Below are 14,009 nucleotides of genomic sequence, written 5' to 3'. Positions count from 1 at the left end.
TACATATATATAGATCTCTGGTGACTTATATCATACAGGTGTCAGTGAAGCAGCAGATGATTCTCCACCATTATATCAGTCAGGATCCTCTGAGGTAACTGTAGCTGGATTTTCCCGCCTTTGGAGTGTACCAAATCAGCAGGGGGGGGGGGGACTCCTTTACACTCCCAGCACTGGTGTTTCTTTTCTTTTTATTTTTTTTAATATATACATCCCCTATGGGGCACTGAGCTTGACCACAAGGAGGAGATGTGAGGAGAAGCAGCAGAGGGGCCTCTGAGGTGTGAATATCTCCCTGCTCCGGAGCGTACCACTGACGGGGAGAATCTCTCACTCACTCCCCGCTGTCTGATGGTTCAGACGCCCAGAGGAAGCCTCTATCAGCCCCGGGCTGCCGCACTGCGCTGTGCTCCTGTATCAATGCCCATTCAGTATCCTTCCCAGGGCTCTATGAGATCCACGTCCCCCCCCTCCGCCTCAGCAGGGGACTTGGTATCTCCCAGTATGTCCGGTCCTCGGACGTAGCGCAGCGCTCTCTGCCTGTGGCAGCGCCGGACCCGTCAGGACAGAGGCAGTGATGGCCACTTAGCACTGTCACCGCTCTTTATCAATAACCACCACACTGCGCTGTGCTCCTGTATCAATGCCCATTCAGTAATCCTTCCCAGGGCTCTATGAGATCCAGGTCCCCCCCCTCCGCCTCAGCAGGGGACTTGGTATCTCCCAGTATGTCCGGTCCTTGGACGTAGCGCAGCGCTCTCTGCTGTGGCAGCGCCGGACCCGTCAGGACAGAGCAGTGATGGCCACTTAGCGCTGTCACCGCTCTTCATCAATAACCACCAGACTGCGCTGTGCAGTCTGTTATAAATATTCTTATTCTTTTTTTTAAAGGAGAACAGAGCATTGCTCCATTTTGAAACCTGTGAGGAAAGAAATGTTAAATCCATCCATCCTCGCCTACACCCATACCAATAATCTAATAACAATAATACAAAGTAAACCTAAGCAGCAAGCACTGCAGAGCAGTACTAACCACAGCACAACTCCTTGGGCACTTAAACATAACTGAGGTCTGTGGGGCCGCAGAGGGGAGGAGTCAGCAGCAAACTTAGTTGTTAACTACTTAAGTGCCAACTCCATGCACCCTCATACAACCCCCATGGTAGCAGTGTCCCCCAGAGTGGATGAAGGAGAAAATACATTATTCTGCTGTGTGTAATATCAGCTGAAACTGAACTCGGATTCTTAAAGTATATACAGTTTTGACACTGGGTGGTGGGGGTAGGGGTGGGGGGGTGGTGGTTTACAAGAAAAATGGCCCCGGGGGGCACAATATGTAAATCTGGACTTGGTTGCTGCACAGTTATAAGATTGGCACCATGTTACCACAATATATGCTTGATTATTAGGACCATAATGACCACCAATTTTACAATGTGTCCTCCTGGACTCCCAGAAGAGTAGGCCTCGCCCTCACAGATCCCCCTTGATGTTCTTGTAAAGTGGGCCGAGCCGTGATGTCATAATTCACTGCAAATCACAGCATCATCATCAGGGACTGCAGGGACTCCCCCCCCTGCACAGCCCTCCGAAAAAATTGCTGCATGTAGCTCCCCAAGGACCCACCTTTCCTTGGTCGTATGGCAGCTTTAATGAGCAATGTGAGAGACTGCTGGTGTAATTATTAAGAGGAAATGTTTAGGTTTACCGCATGCATTCACAGTAGAAATTAATGCATCAGGTTTCAAGATTACTATTATGAAATACGAACACAAAGAAAGACTAATACACTCACAAACTATTATTATTATCATCACCATTTATTTATATAGCGCCACTAATTCCGCAGCGCTGTACAGAGAACTCACTCACATCAGTCCCTGCCCCATTGGAGCTTACAGTATAAATTCCTTAACACACACACACACACACACACACACACACACACAGAGACGCACACAGACTATATATATAATTATTATGACCAGTACAATACTTGGCTTCAACAAGATATAATACAAACACGTAATTCCCCGTATTTACTGCATGGAGACCTCTCATTCAACAAGCAGCCCCCAAGTTCAATTATGATCCTAAAACACTTTAATGGAGGAGATTTGGCACAACCTTCATTACTCACTACTGAGGTGTAAACGTCTGTACAATCCTTATATAATCCTTTCCCGTACATTAAACTGAATACTGATGCAATATGGGCAGGTGATGGCCGTATGATTCGGGGTAAAACAGTTTGCAAACTAAGCAATTACATTCATATATATCTTATAAACAAACATTACAAAGTACACTTGATAATCTATATCTATATATCTCTGTCTGTTCTACAATCAACATTACATTGAGTTGATAAATAACCATTGTCTGTGAGTTGTAAATCACTTAAAGAGGCGTTTGCAGGACAGAGGTCACTGCATTAGTTTTAGGGAAACGTGGCCATAAAACAAGTAAATAATGTGAAGAAGCTGCACAAACTTATTATCTGTTCATAAAGAGACACATAGGGGGGTATTCAATTGACGGCGGGATCGCGGAAAAGCCCGCGCTCGAAAAAATTACCGTTAATACGGTAATATTGCGCGTAAATACCGTTAATACGGTAATTTACTCGCGAGAGCTGAAATCCAGCGAGATATTACGGTAATATTTTTCGAACGCGGGCTTTGCGACGATCCCGCCGTCAATTGAATACCCCCCATAAAATCAATGATAGACTCCTTGTTTATTAATAACAGGAAACTGCCATTATTACTACAATGAAGTATGAACAAACGTGGACATTGTGTTCAATAAAGAGATCCAAATAGAGGACCCCATCTCGTTATTTCTATTCTGGGTCTCTAAACAGACAGCAAACAGCTTTGAATTCCCATTAGATCTCTCATTATTGCTTCGTTATAAAGTATTCGGTTTGAAATGTTTTAATTCCATGTTAAAAGATCACTGTGGGATTAAAAACCTCAATTCATTGTGAAACTAATGTTTATAAATCAGTAACATTTTATAACGAGAGATCTAGAATCTGGAAATGACTCAGATTCTACTGTCTGACTACCGGTGATCGGGAGCTCAGCCAGGGACTACTGCCTTGTGTATTCATATCATCTGCGACATATATGTATAATGATGGTCCTGTGATCTATAACAACATAAATAGGTGTCTTACAAAACAAAATAGTACATAGCTCTGTGAGATCAATACAGGTTAAGATGGTGGTGTAACTGCAGATTACAAGTTGTATCACTCATCAATGTTCTACCCCACAGCAGCACACAGCAGTACAGGGCTTTGGTCTGATAACCCCTCTAATAGCCCATACTGCCCGGCTAGTTCTGTGCACACAAAGCAGCTTCCTCCTCGATTTACCCACTAATTTCTTTGATAGGAAACACTAACATTTAATAATGCAGCAAACAAACAAGAAAGGGTTGTTTACTTAGAGAAGAAACATGCCTAATAGAGGACTTAATTAATATGTATAAATATATTGAAGCTCAACATAAAGATTTATCTAAAGAATTATTTTTGTATGAAGATCCATAAAGAGGGCAAAGAGTCAAATACAAATGGAAGAAAGACAGTTTCACTATCACAAAAGTAAGGGTTCTTTACTGTAAGGGCGGTGAAGCTATGGTATTCCTACATGAGGTGGTGATGGCAAATTCATCCATTCCAAGAATGTATTAGATGCCATACAAGAAGTTATGTAGGGGGTGATTGAGTTTATTCAATTGCCATTTGTACAAGGTTTCCTTGTATGCCCCCAAAAATCGTATATCCCATTATACCCTTCTTCCTCCTCTGCCCAGTCCCTGCACAATGACTTTCCTGACTGTGATAGACCAGAGCTGTTAATACGAGGAAACATTCTCTTTCTGCAGATTTCAAATCACCGGGGAATAATCTGAATCCAACAAATGAGACTCTTCATTCTCTGACTGCAATTACAGAGCTTCAGATCATTGAAGAACATTATCAGGAAACTGACAACCATCCACAGATACTTCTGCCAGCATGACGTACCAGATACATACATGGCATGATACAGAGATCCAGATATTATATACATTATTATTAACAAGCATAAGACATGTACATTATATACACTACATGACCAAAAGAATATTGTGAGTAGCGCTGGATTATTAGTAACGATCTCTTATATCTTACACTACATGGCCACAGTATTCGGACACCCAGACATCACATCCATATGTGCTTGTTGAACATCTCATTTCACAGTCATTAATATGGAGTTCGTCCCCCCATTCCTGCTATAACAGGCCCCACACTTCCACCAGATTTCAGGACATGGCTGTGGGGATTTGCATCCACTCTGCCACAAGAACATTAATGAGATCCGGCACGACCTGGCTCGCGGTCTGTGTCCCAACTAATCCCAATGGTGTCCGATGGGGTCAGGTCGGGGGTCTGTGTAGGACAGTCATAGATCTTCCACACCAAACTTGGAAAACTATTTTGTGCACTCGCTTTGTGCACGGGGGCAGCTTAATACCAAAACAGGAAAGGACCATCCCCACATTATTGTCGCAAAATTTTGTAGAACGTCAATGTATACAGTAGTATTAGGATTTCCCTTCACTGGAACTAAGGGGCCCAGGGCCAAATCATGACAAACGGTCCTAGACCATTAATTCTCATCCACCAAACTGTACAGCTGGCAGTATGAATTCGGGTAGGATGCGCTCTCCTGGCATCAGCCAAATCCAGATTCATTCGTCAGACTGCCAGATGGTGAAACGCGATTCGCCACATGGGAGAACGTGCTTCCAACGCTCCACAGTCCAGTGACCGTGTGCTTTATACCACTACAGTGGATGTTTGGCATTGTGCAGAGTTGTGGTACAGATTATACGGACTCCAGTGTGATATTACACCAAATAATCATGAGCCCCCTACAGCTTCTCCATTGTCTTTATTTGCGTTCAGACTTTACAGAACTCCTCAAACACAAAATGTATAAACGAATCGCTCTGCGTCAGGACCAAACGGCAAAACCTCCTCCGAGGGGTATGACTCATCTCCTAACCTTATCCACCACCGACACACAGCCCAGTATGGGAGCGGTGGACTAGATCAGCGGCTGCAGGCGACTTGCATAGTTTTAAGGGGACACTGTAGTCAAGATTGACGAATACAAGTAATACCCCCCCCCCCCCCCCCCCCCATACTTCAGTAACATTTTTCTGTTTTGTGATAATAGAAAGTGGATCAGCCACCCCCATATAAAGCTAATGGTATACGGGTAGTGTAGTCTTACAGACTGTGAAATATCACTCATTGCCATGGTATGATCAGGGATGAGCACGTCCGCCATGCTGCTAGTAACGTATAATAACTATACCGCACATGTATAACAGCTCCCGCTTGCAGTGCGCTACAGAGACACTGCACGCTGTCCATTTACACCGCAGGTTAGATCAGCTGTATAAATGTGATCCAATTATGGTTTACTATATGACTGCGGGAAACTCACTGCCAAAGGACGGATATTATGCACAAACCCCACTAATCTTCACATGCTGTAACACAGAAGCAGATTATCTTGAAAGTCAGAACTGGAATCAAAGAACCAACGGGAAGAACAGAGCGAATGCATGATCCGGGAGAGGGAAAATTCCTCTGGAAACAACATGGAGATAACACCTAGATAAAATGCTGGTTATCCAGCCACAAGCCCCTACAGGGCGAGAGGGATCTCAGATCTCATTAAACTGAAGCACTTGTTCCTTATTACAGAGATTCTATGAGATGTGCAGCCCTAGAGACGACTCACGCGGTTCCTGAGCCCAGACATCCCTCCCTGCCCTCAGCAAGAGATGCATTTTTATTCTATAAAACAAGACTCCAGAAACCATCCAGAAGCACCTTCCACGGCCAGATCCCTACAATAATTATATGTTATTTATCGACCTCATGCCGTGCACAGTTACACAGTCACACAGTCACAGAAGCTCCTTACACAACACAAACTGTCATAATGTTGGGGGTTCCCATTAATGTTCTGTAGGAGATGATGCTGGCCAAGCAGACCTCATAGTTAGGGATCTGAACATTACTTTTTCCTTCCATTTCAATCTTGCTGTGATCCCCTGGATAAAGTTGACTTTGCAAAGTCTAATTTTACACTACAATTACACTATATATATTTTTTTTAATTGAGAATCAAAATTCTAGTTTAACGTATACAAGATCATGGGCATGCTGGTACTTGTGGTTCCTCAAATTCCAGCATGCCCTGGCAGCCATGGGTATCCAGGAACTTAACATACACAACCACTTAAGGGTGATGAGGGCATGCTGGGAACTGTAGTGCACCACAATTTTCTTTTATAATTTAACTATTTCATTTTTTAACCCACATCCACCGCCCAGGAGTGTGGGAACAGCCTTAGTGCCATCAGCAAGGGACGGTTTATATGTAGGGGGAAAGCCTCATATTTCTTTCCAGCCATATCTCCCTAGGGAATCCATCCCCATGCTGACTGATCTAGGGCTGGTTGGCAGGAGGACCCTATGCTGCGGGTTAATCTGTTATTGTGCCCTGACTGGCGTAGCCTAGTGTTGGTATATGCAATTTCTTGGGAAGCCAACGCTTTTTTTCTCCCCAAATTTTGCAGATATCAGCCTGGACTGGTTGGCCTTTATTTAGTTTTTGGGGAGGGCTTTATTTTTATATTTATATTTACAACCCATTGTTCAAGATACGCAGGTGTATCTTACTGAAATGTCCGCAATTCCCATACTATGGTGAATCACACCTATCTGTAGTAACGTAAATTACATTCACCTCTGCACGTGGTGCCAAATGTCCAAAAGAAAGTGTTAGTCACCCATATATTCTTCTACCGGAGTCTGGGATTGTCTCATGATACAAACCATATCCTCATAGCTGCAACAGCATACATTGTATTGTAGTATACACTGCAGTACACACACTGCAGTACACACTGTAGACGTTGGAAAACAAATATCTGACTTTTGCGAATCAGAGAAGTTTTTATTGCTTGGTAATAATATATATAACACAAACCCTCACAAAAGGACAGTACTATATATAAAATATGGCATCCTATGGACATTACTGAACGGTCACCAGTGTCTGCAACGGACCAGTTCTATTCACTTTTAATGTCCCTATGAACATGACAGAATCTGAGTGGTTGCCATGGGAAACACCACCTTCCTCCTATACACCAGTTTTCATCAATGTCTCCAAAGACCTAAAGCAGGCCTGTCCAACCTGCGGCCCTCCAGATGTTGTGAAACTACAAGTCCCAGCATGCCCTTCCAGCTATCAACAGGTTGTCTACTGGCAAAGCATGCTGGGGATTGTAGTTTTACAACACCTGGAGGGCCGCAGGTTGGACAGGCCTGACCTAAAGCGACTGTGTAACATTTACGACAACTGGCAACAGGCAGCTGTGTAACACAACATGATACTTTGCTTTTAAATTGTGTGACCTGTAGTGGAGAAAGGACAGCATTGCGCTGGCTGCCCTGGGTCAACGCGTTTCTGCACATTTACCTGCACAACATTTCTCATACATATCACCCACTGACTGCTATAACCTGGAGCGTTGTTTGATTGTGTGATCCCAGGCATGACGACAAATTTATGTATTACACATCAGATTTACCAGCGTATGCCAAATGCAGACCTAGGAGCATTGATGGAAAAGAAATATTGTGCAGTAGTCAGTAGACCATAATATCTATATATACCACACAGCTGCTAACCGGCGCGGAAAGGGGGTGGGGCTTAACAGCGAGAAATGCTGCAGGATACAACAACTGATTAGATGTTGACACAGATAAAACTGCGCTAACAATTACCCGAACTATCACAGGTCCGGTCCTTAGTGCAGGATACAACAACTGATTAGATGTTGACACAGATAAAGCTGCGCTAACAATCACCCGCACTATCACAGGTCCGGTCCTTAGTGCAGGATACAACAACTGATTAGATGTTGACACAGATAAAGCTGCACTAACAATTACCCGCACTATCACAGGTCGGTCCTTAGTGCAGGACACTCAGGGTATATAAGAAAACACATAAATCGGTTTAATCTTCCATTTCCGACTAGTGTGCAATTACAGTACATACAAGTGTACATTAATAGAAGTGTTCTCAGCTGTACGAACCAGGACTTAGACAACCCCACTTTTTTCAAAGAACCTGGAAAAGTTGATGTAAAATACAAAAAAGTGGAAAATTAGGATAAAAAGTGTAAAAATGCCACAAAGGCGTCACATACCATTGAAATGTCAGATCAGCTTTCTTTAATTAATCAATATAAAATGTAACAAACTCTGGCAAACTTCCAAGCATGAGCACAAATTAATTGGCGGAAGGGGGGGTGTGTCATAAAGAGACATTTAGACGTCCCACCGGATTTCAGTAACATGACTCTGTAGTACGAGTGTCTTATTACCATTGTGTTATATGAAATATTGTTCAGCAATGTCACATGTAGAATACAACACATGAGGCAATTGCAAAAGGGGGAGTTGTAGCATTAAAACAGCATTTGTATATCTAGAGCGGGGATCTTCTATATCCTCCCAAACATATATTATAAGAAAAAGACGTTATCAAGTGTGTACAACAATGGCATATCTCCAGATACAAGTTATCCTACAACGCAAATTACTAAGATATAGATCGAAACACTACAAAGCAGATGGTCAATAATTAATAGTCTGCAGAATATATCACTATGTATCTGTCAGGGGGTAGATGGAACAGAGCAATGTTCTGCAGATCTCTAGAGAGGTCAGTAATGTAATAATCTGCAGAATATATCACTATGTATCTGTCAGGGGATAGATGGAACAGAGCAATGTTCTGCAGATCTCTAGAGAGGTCAGTAATGTAATAATCTGCAGAATATATCACTATGTATCTGTCAGGGGGTAGATGAAACAGAGCAATGTTCTGCAGATATCTAGAGAGGTCAGTAATGTTATAATCTGCTGAATATATCACTATGTATCTGTCAGGGGGTAGATGGGACAGAGCAATGTTCTGCAGATCTCTAATAGTGGTTAGTAAGTAATCTGTAATTTACTAATATACAATGTAATGAGCTCTGCAATATATAATTTATGAATTCTGGAAGCTGTTAATGTACAAATCAGTATGTTCAGCTCAATCAGTAAATTACTTTCTAAATAAAGAAAAAACAAAACAAAGTAAAATCAGGTCCATTATACTTACTATCCCTACTAACTTCCAGCCCTGTTCTGAGGAGCTCATAGTATTTTCTTTCCAGGTGGAAATAATGACTGATTCATGTGATACTTATCACTTTCAATCAGTGAGGATATCTGGAAAACATGGCCTGTAGGAATACCAGAGGAAAGGGTTTAGAAATATTGTTTTAAATAAAGTAGTATAGTAATCATTCTGTGGTAAGTGCAGTCTATACATTCAGAAGGATTTAGTGACAGTATTGAGGCACGAGGCACTGGCTGTGACTGAATACATAACTCCCAACACTGGAGCATCTGACACAGCATAGTCCCTCCCCCCAAAACAAACTGATTTGAACCTGTGAAGCTTTAATGTGGTTACTGAGACTGTGGTTTAGGAGGACAAACAACAGTGAATATGGAATATTTCAAGCACATAGCGTTAGCTCTCAGCAAATGGTGAGTAACTCTGACTATTTACATAGCTGGATACAGGTATAATATCCCTCACCGCCTATCACCCTCTACAGACATCGCAGGGTCACTGACACTAAAATACAAGTTGAACCAATAAGTGAAGAGGTTTGTACCATATATGAATATGTGTAAAGTCATCTGATGATTGTGTCCCAGTTGTGGTAAATTACTGTGTGATAGAAGCTATTCCATGAGGTGTAATGTGTTATGTAGTGGTCACATGCTCCTAGCCAGCAACATAGAGTAGGTAAGTGGTTCCCAAACCCAGTCCTCAGGACCCCCCCCTCACAGGGCAGGTTTTCCAGGTGACCAGTGACATAATTACACCACCTGTGGATCTGTTACATTGTATCACTCAGTAATGACTACACCTGTGCTCCAGCAGGGAGAGTAGGGAAACATGGACTGTTAGGGGCTCTAAGGACTAGATCTGGGAAACCTTGGAGTAGGTGGCTCTGTGGTTAGCATTCTATATATACACAGCGTGTGTCTATGTATGTATGTATGTATGTATGTATGTATATATGTATATATGTATATATATATCCCACTGTACCGTTTTGGCGAAAACCGGAGCACCTGCAGGAAACCCACATGACACCAGGAGAATGTACAAACACAGATAGGTCCCTGGTGGGTATCAAACCCATGACCCCAGCGCTGTGGGCAGCAATGCTAACCACTGTGCCACCATGCTGCCTGCAAGTATTAGACTAAGGATCAATCATAAATGAAAAAAATCTCCTTTAAATTTTCTCAGGATCATATCTTAGGTCTATAAGTCTGTATGAAAATCCTTCGAGGTCCCGTCAGGCCGGTGATGGGTCGTATTTTGTTACTTACAGGCCTGGAATAGCCTCCGCCAATAACCCTTAGCACATGCCAAGGAGAGGCTCCCTGCCAGGGCCAATAACAGCCAGTGTGCCCATCGCAGCCACTGCCCCTTTCTTCCACGCGTGCTCTGTCTCCCTGAGGGGGGGGGGATCCCTGTCTCCCTGACGTTGGACGGTGGGGGGGATCTCTGTCTCCCTGACGGTGGGGGGGGGATCACTGTCTCCCTGACGGTGGGGGGGGATCACTGTCTCCCTGACGGTGGGGGGGGATCACTGTCTCCCTGACGGTGGGGGGGGATCACTGTCTCCCTGACGGTGGACGGTGGGGGGGGATCTCTGTCTCCCTGACGGTGGGGGGGGGGGGAATCACTGTCTCCCTGACGGTGGGGGGGGGATCACTGTCTCCCTGACGGTGGGGGGGGGATCACTGTCTCCCTGACGGTGGGGGGGGGATCACTGTCTCCCTGACGGTGGGGGGGTATCTCTGTCTCCCCGAGGGTGGGGGGGTATCTCTGTATACCCGAGGGTGAGGGGTATCTCTGTATCCCCGAGGGTGGGGGGTTATCTCTGTATACCCGAGGGTGGGGGGTTATCTCTGTATACCCGAGGGTGGGGGGTATCTCTGTATACCCGAGGGTGGGGGGTATCTCTGTATACCTGTACATTGACCTGTTACAGCCGAATGCAGTTTGAGAGGTTGTGTTACATTTTTTTACACAGGGCACACCTAGGTAATCTAAGGCTCTTCAGCTGCAGTGGAACTACAAGTCTAAGCATGCAGGTACTTGTTGTTCCATAACACCTGAAGGATCCTTAGATCTGGACTCTGTTCTCTGCAGCTATAACTCATAATAAATCTGCTGGTACATGTTAGAAAAGATATAGACATCTTGGGGAGCAGGAACGAGCCGCTCATCTGCAGCCGCTCGGGTGAGGGTGTCATCTGTCCACCTGCAGCCGCTCGGGTGAGGGTGTCATCTGTCCATCTGCAGCCGCTCGGGTGGGGGTGTCATCTGTCCACCTGCAGCCGCTCGGGTGAGGGTGTCATCTGTCCACCTGCAGCCGCTCGGGTGAGGGTGTCATCTGTCCACCTGCAGCCGCTCGGGTGAGGGTGTCATCTGTCCACCTGCAGCCGCTCGGGTGAGGGTGTCATCTGTCCACCTGCAGCCGCTCGGGTGAGGGTGTCATCTGTCCACCTGCAGCCGCTCGGGTGAGGGTGTCATCTGTCCATCTGCAGCCGCTCGGGTGAGGGTGTCATCTGTCCACCTGCAGCCGCTCGGGTGAGGGTGTCATCTGTCCCTCTGCAGCCGCTCGGGTGAGGGTGTCATCTGTCCATCTGCAGCCGCTCGGGTGAGGGTGTCATCTGTCCATCTGCAGCCGCTCGGGTGAGGGTGTCATCTGTCCCTCTGCAGCCGCTCGGGTGAGGGTGTCATCTGTCCCTCTGCAGCCGCTCGGGTGAGGGTGTCATCTGTCCATCTGCAGCCGCTAGGGGTGAGGGTGTCATCTGTCCCTCTGCAGCCGCTCGGGTGAGGGTGTCATCTGTCCATCTGCAGCCGCTCGGGTGAGGGTGTCATCTGTCCACCTGCAGCCGCTCGGGTGAGGGTGTCATCTGTCCATCTGCAGCCGCTCGGGTGAGGGTGTCATCTGTCCATCTGCAGCCGCTCGGGTGAGGGTGTCATCTGTCCACCTGCAGCCGCTCGGGTGAGGGTGTCATCTGTCCACCTGCAGCCGCTCGGGTGAGGGTGTCATCTGTCCACCTGCAGCCGCTCGGGTGAGGGTGTCATCTGTCCACCTGCAGCCGCTCGGGTGAGGGTGTCATCTGTCCACCTGCAGCCGCTCGGGTGAGGGTGTCATCTGTCCATCTGCTGACGGCAGGACAGCTGCCTGCGCTCTGCAGACCTAACTTCTGTATCTTATGTATCAGCGTTGGCAGAATGTCAAAGACAACAGGCGACTAGATGGAGAAAGATGAAACCCGCTTGTGATTTGTCTCTGGCAGGATAATACAACGTCCTGCAGACCTGGAACCCTTCAATGCGCAGCTAGAGATTGTGATTTGCAGTATTACAAACATGATAAAGCAAAAGGAAACTGGAATTATTTATAACAGAAACAAAATGTTTCTGACTTTATCACGGAAAATAATATTGTAGCTGAAGTGAACTGTATGGTGTCTGCTCTCCTTGGATATCTTCTCAGGAAGGCAGTCTATTGCACACTGCCATATTTCTGTGAAGGTCTTGCCCTCATCCCAAGAAACTGACTAGGATCATGAAATACACTGACAAACCCACTGTCAGCATCAAGTGCGATACATTTCTTTTATATATTATACTGATCTGTTATCTATACTCCCAGCACTAGAGTAGTACCTATGACTTACATGCTATACTGGGGTGTCGGCCATACGCAGAGAGTGTGTACACTCAGCCTTATACCCACATGCGGGTGTTAATAAGCATTTTACTTGCACTCAGGGGTCATTATCATTAAATGGATCGAGAAGTATCTAAAAATTGCAAGACCCCTGAACACAGGTAATAAGCAGGTAGACTGACATCAGAAACAATGTTGTACTAGGGGTGGCCCTTAATGATTTTTGGGCATGGCCTTAGGAAACATGGGCGTGTCTGGATAGATCAGGGGCGTTGACAAGTTGCGCTCCAACGTTTGCTCCCTGCAGTGTTCAGAGTTGTGCATTTTGTAGACTGAACCAGTATTTATGGAGGTTATCAGTTCACTAATATTTCATGACTGTTATTTTATCCCTGAGGAGGGGGTTGGGGGGATAATGTCGGTGTACATTAGGGGTGCAAGGGGCTAAATGCCAGAATCATAGTGGGATCCATGGATCTCACCCCAAGGGATGGTCGGGTCCAAATTATAGGTTGGGAAGACAAGACCCCCACAAATGGTGGCAGCTGCACCCAAACTATGGCAGATTAATGTGCTCTCCAACATTATGGAACCACCAGAACTCTACACCGGGGGAACCAGTGCTGAGGGCTGTACAGTTCTTCTGGGTAACGCTACACGTGAGAACGTGGTGATGGATGATTCATCTGATCATCCCACCATTCTCCCTGCGTAACTGAACTCTAAACATGCGTCGTCCGTTGTGATGAGAGGTCCTCACTATGGGGTCTATATACCAAGCATTTTTCCTGTGGTAAACCCCCGAAAACAACAGTTTTCGGGGGTTTACCGTGAAATCACTATGTACTATTGAAGCATTGCAGCAGATATCTCAGATATCTGCTGCTTTGCATTTCCTATCGTTTTTCTGAGCACTCCCCATAACAGTGTATGGGAAGTGCTCAGAACCGCTATGTATTAAAGGCTAACTAGAGAAAATGTTCTCTTTTTTTACATGTTAATGTGCTCCATCTGAAGCTGGTGCCATCTGAAGCTGGAGCCATCTGAAGCTGGCGCCATCTGAAGCCATCTGAAGCTGGTGC

At 45.4% G+C, this 14,009-nt stretch overlaps 2 protein-coding genes across 5 annotated transcripts in view; one reads left to right on the top strand and one right to left on the bottom strand.

The window, feature by feature from the left end:
• KCNT1 (potassium sodium-activated channel subfamily T member 1) overlaps positions 1-14,009 on the top strand; it is a 227,520-nt gene that overhangs the window by 15,999 nt on the left and 197,512 nt on the right. The window lies entirely within an intron of this gene.
• Positions 1-14,009, bottom strand: part of ADAMTS13 (ADAM metallopeptidase with thrombospondin type 1 motif 13) — a 70,604-nt gene that overhangs the window by 52,464 nt on the left and 4,131 nt on the right. The window contains exon 2 of one of the 2 annotated variants that reach the window (XM_075185788.1): positions 9,267-9,390. The gene's annotated coding sequence lies outside the window, so the exon portion shown is untranslated. Of the gene's footprint in view, positions 1-9,266; positions 10,681-14,009 lie in introns of those variants that run through there. The other variant, XM_075185787.1, reaches the window with a different exon arrangement.

The sequence above is a fragment of the Mixophyes fleayi genome, chromosome 9 (assembly GCF_038048845.1).
Source record: "Mixophyes fleayi isolate aMixFle1 chromosome 9, aMixFle1.hap1, whole genome shotgun sequence".
NCBI lineage: Eukaryota > Metazoa > Chordata > Amphibia > Anura > Limnodynastidae > Mixophyes > Mixophyes fleayi.
The sequence above is the reverse complement of the archived record's forward strand: the minus strand, read 5'-3'. Positions and strand labels throughout refer to the sequence as shown.